This window comes from Callorhinchus milii, unplaced genomic scaffold (assembly GCF_018977255.1).
Source record: "Callorhinchus milii isolate IMCB2004 unplaced genomic scaffold, IMCB_Cmil_1.0 Scaffold15, whole genome shotgun sequence".
Lineage (NCBI taxonomy): Eukaryota > Metazoa > Chordata > Chondrichthyes > Chimaeriformes > Callorhinchidae > Callorhinchus > Callorhinchus milii.
The window spans coordinates 16,349,434-16,354,431 of record NW_024704756.1 but is presented as its reverse complement, the minus strand read 5'-3'; positions in this window follow the sequence as shown (position 1 = coordinate 16,354,431).

Genomic DNA, 4,998 nt, shown 5'->3' with positions numbered 1-4,998 from the left:
TCTTCAGCTCCGTCCGAAGGCATTAACGTGGCACTAAATCGAGGGGATTGACAGCTCAATCTGGATTCGTTTTGATTTACATTTAACTCCTTTGAGGGTGGATCAGCAAGCCCCTGGCAGTCAGTGCAGGGGAGGGAGCCTGCGTGTGTGAGTGTGTGTGTGTGTGTGTGAGCCGTGTTGGGCTACGGTTGCCTGCCTCACTGATGTAAACCCATTAACCTTTTACAACCATGTAATGCGACAACCTGAAAATTGAATGTATTTCAATGCGAAGCCTGGGGGGGAGTGGGGGGTGTTGCAGTGTCAGTGAGGCCCCAGCTGGCAATGCGGAGGTGATGATGATGGTGATATGGTGTGGGGGGTGGTGGCGGAGGGTGGGTGGGGGGTGGAAATGGAGGGCTTTGTTTATCACCAGTCCTACAGCACCACCTCCAGGGGCGCAGGACTACTGCAGGGAACTTTTCTCTTACCTTTCTCTTAATCTTATAAATAACACTTGTATTTGATATAGCACCTTGTCGCATCGCAAGTACATCTCAAAACGCTTTCCGGGATTTATTGTGCAATGAAGTGACTGTATATTTATAGGCAAACACGGCAGCACAATTACACACAGAAATATCCCATGAACAGCCATGAAGTGAGTGAAACATTTTATTTGGGGGATTGTTGGGGTGAGAAACCGCCTTCTATTTTCGAATAGTGCCCACGGGATCTTTAATGTCCACCTGAACAGGCAGACGGGACCTCGATTTTAACGATTCATCCAAAGGACGAAATATCAAAATATCAAAACTCCGCAGCAAACCACTTGTGAGACACGTGACACACCAGCAAAGCAACAGCCAGAAACCCGGCTGTTGTCCATTTTTCACCCTTAGGTAAATAAAGGTTTGGGTTTTTAAGAAACCTTTTAAGAAACTAAAAGAATCTGCATTCATGAAGCCGAAACGTTTCAAAGCGATCACAGGGAGTTGTATTTGTAGTCTGTGTTTTTGTTGGCAGCCAATTTGCTCACAGCGACGTTCTGTAAACAGTTATGAAGTGAAGAGAAAATCTCCAGTGACTTCACAAGAGCCAGCGACGTTAAATGCTAATTTTGTCTCCAATCCCATTCCCCCGCTCTCTCTCTCTCTCCCCATCGTGTCTGTGCTGGGGCTCACTCCCCCACTGGCGCTCTCTATTTTAATACTATTCCCTTCTTCACTGCAACATGGTCTGTAGGAAGGAAACATGATTGCTTTGAAGCTTCAGTGTAGGAGTAGACATTGGGAGAGACAGAGACAGAGAGAGCAGTTTTTTTACATATTGACTAAAGTCTCGCCTTCCTGCTCTTTTATATTGAGTTGCTGGGAACAAGAACAGTTGTCCATCTGGGCCGCACAACAGAGAGAATCAAAGCGAGCAGTCACTCTATAAAGAGCCCTTGTACTAACTCCTCTTGTTTGAGAAATGCTCTCGCTGCTCGAGAACAAAAAGCACACTCACATCGGCACAATGTGTGCAGGCTCTCTGCCTAAGTTTGATCACAGACTAAGTGTGATACGACTTTTAATAAGCGACGCTGCATCATTTGAAAGGAGGAACGAGGCTCATTTGCTCTACAATGCGCGTTGGGTGTCACAGCTTTTAAGATGGTGGGTGGGAATGGTGGTGGCGGGGGTGGGGGTGGGGGGTGGGGGGAGGGGGAGAGAAGTTCCTTTCCATGTTCATCTCACAAACAGTACCCCAGAGACAGACAGCCACAAGGAAGCCAACAGACTAGACCTCAACGCTGTTGCCCTGGTTGGGTAGAATGGTAATGAATAGTTGAGCCAGCGGGTGGTGCCAGACTCTTTCTTGGCCCTGGATTGACAAGACCAACACGACACAAGGCAGTGTCCTCTGTCGCCCTTGCTTTGTGGTCTATCCGGGTGGTTTGCGGAGAAGGAGGTGGCGCATTGTCATCAGGGATGATCTGCAGTCAAAAAACAAGATGAATTGAGGGTCCTTCGAGGGCTGGACACGTTCCTACAAAGAGATTGATTGAATAATAAGAATAATAATCCTTAAATTTGACGCAGCGCCTTTTCTACGCCAGGAGGATGACTCCAAGTGCTTCACAGCATTTACTGTAATGTGTGGTGACTGTGTATTTTGTAGGGGAAAGCGGCAGCCCACTTGCGCGCGGAAATGTCCCGCAAACAACCGCGAGATAAATAATAATAATAACTTGCATTTGGATATTTCGCCTTATGACGTCGTCGAGACGTCTCAAAGCGCTTTACAGAATATACCGTAAAGTGAATTGTCTGTTTATTTTGCGGGCAAAATTTTCTGAGTTTAAGGGGGACATCGATGTGGCTTCTTTCCCTCAGTTTCTGACAAAGCTACAGGCTGAGTGGGCAATTGGGCGTGAGAGGCAACTGGGTGCGAATCGCACTGGGACTCAACATTTGGGTTCAGTCAAACGAGGACCGGTCCCTTTGGAATAAACAACGGGCTCATTTAACCCCCTGGTTAATGTCTGTGTCAAAAGAAACGCACAGAAAACGCCACGGATCTGCTTCCTCAAAAACTAACCGTTATTGTTGTCGCACACTGAAGTCCTCCTTCACATGAAAGTCTTTGCACTTTCAAAGCTTCCATTAACCAAGCCGTTGAGTAGTTCGATTCAAGGCGTTGGGCTACTGTCCAGCTCCATTCAGGCCGGCACAAAGGGACCAACTGACTGACTCAGATCCACTATTCTCTGTCCACCGCTTACCATTGCGTCTTGAAGAGCAAAGAAGACTTTCAGTTCCTTTGTTGGTTACCGGGGTCTAACCAAAGGATAGCTGTTTTTGTGGAGTCGTTGCTGTGCAAAATGATCTGCCGCGTTCGTGCCAACACACAAAAACGTGCACGTACACTACATGTTACAGTAAATTCCTGGGAAGCGCTTTAAGATGTCCTTCCTGACGTGAAAAGCGCTGTACCAGATATTTGTTTTGTGGGAGCCCACTGTGCACAAAATGGCTGCCGTATGTTTTTCCCTACAAAAACAGTCCTTGTAAAGCACTTCGGCTTTGAGATGTTTCGCCATGAAAGGACTTCTCTGACAATGGGCCTGACCTGGACAGACAGTTTGATCAGAAGCAAAGTTACAGCCGTCTTTCACGTGTGATCTGGAGCCCTCAGTATAAAGTATGCCTTTCTCTCCCCCACATTTGGCTCTCACAAACACTGCACGTAACAGACTCTCAAACACTCTCCTTCCCACTCAGCAGTGGATGGAAATATAAAACACAAAATGCTATTTTCGGTGTCTTTTGTTTGAGATCCCGGAATTATTTCTCCCAAAACATTGGCTGTGAGTGGGACTTTGATTATTGAAATTGCATCTACCTTTTGTGAGGACAATTTTACAATGTTTGTGTGTGTGTCTCTCTCTCTCTGTCTCACTACTTGTCCCTGTGTATCTGTGTGTGTGTGATCCAATTACCAAGAGCAGGGCTATAATCTTTGAAAGATAAATCACATGGAAGGTTCAGATGAAGAAATTCCTGGTCCCTTTGATCTCAGATACCCACCTGAACATCCTCCCATCACACCATCAAACCGCTTCTTAAATGAGTCTCCTGTGGTACATTGCTTTACCACATACTTAATACTTAACAATCATTGGCAGAAAGAGAAGGTAGCGTTTTCTGGAGTTATTAAGGAGCCCTCTATCCAGACAACCCCGGTACCCGCTCACACTGTTCCTACTCTCTAGAGACCCCCCCAGAATGGAGTTGTCCTGGGAGATGGACGTTTCGTGCTCACACCATGTCCAGTGTGCAGTGTCTTTGGCCCAACCGGGTGTCTGGCACATGCAAACCCATCACCGCGCTTCGGAGTGTCCAAACCAAGCTGAGAATTCCATGAGTCCCACCTACACACGAGATGAATTATTGGAATGGAATAGGATGTGTACACTCCCTGGAGGGATGCATTCCTGCTTACCTAATACTGGAAAGTATTAGGCACAGGTTGGCAAGAGCCAAGGCTTGGGGGGGGGGAACCCCAGAGTGTGTGCTGGGGGTAACTGCTGGAGTCTAACCAGCTAAAGCGAGAGACCTGAGTTCAATTCCAGGCAGAGGGCGAAACCTTGGGCAAGTTTCCTTACTCCACACAGAGCCTAATAATAATCCCTCCAAAACAAAACAATAATAAATTGGTCATTTTCAATCCCCGACCGTTTGTGGGACATTGCTGTGCGCAATTGGCTGCCGCGTTCGCCCACAAATATACAGTCAATTCACTTTACAGTGTGTTCTGTGAAGCGCTTTGGGACGTCCTCCTGACGTGAAAAGCGCTATATCAAATGCAAGGATTATTATTATTATATTATTAAACCCGCACAGCTTGCCCATTGACAGCAGTGACTAGCAAGTTTTCCCGCTGCTGGTCTAGCTCGGACCACCCTACCTGGGCAGGGCTTTGGCTCACAGGGTTAACAGGAGCCGAGAGTGGCAAGATTTCCTGCGTTGCAGTGAATGAGTGCTGTTGCCCGTCTCATTGCCTTTTCATGAGCCTGCTCCCTGTACAATGGATTAATGACAGTCACCGCTGTACAACCGCTGAGATGCAAATCAATGAGAAAGGGGAACCCACCAGAATAACCTGGAAGGTGCTTTATAAAGGCTCCCTGGCAAATAAGGTGGGAGCGACGCTCCCGGGCAATGGTCTGCAAAAACAACAAATAAAAGTGGGGGTTTGCAAAGAAAGTGACCCAGAAATAGCACTTGGGAGGATTTGCTCCCCCCCCACCCCCTCCCCACCGTATTCCATCCCTCCCATCCCCCCTGCATTAATGTCTGCCAACAGAATGGTACAAATCAGAATCAATAGTAACTGGAAGCTGTCACAGTGACTGAGGGTGAATAAATGTGAGGCGAGAGCAGGGTTAAGCTGAAAAGGAAAAATAGTCGCTGAGAAATTTGTTCATCGCAGTTTTTTTGGCCGCTTGCAATAAAGAACATGTTTTATTTAAGC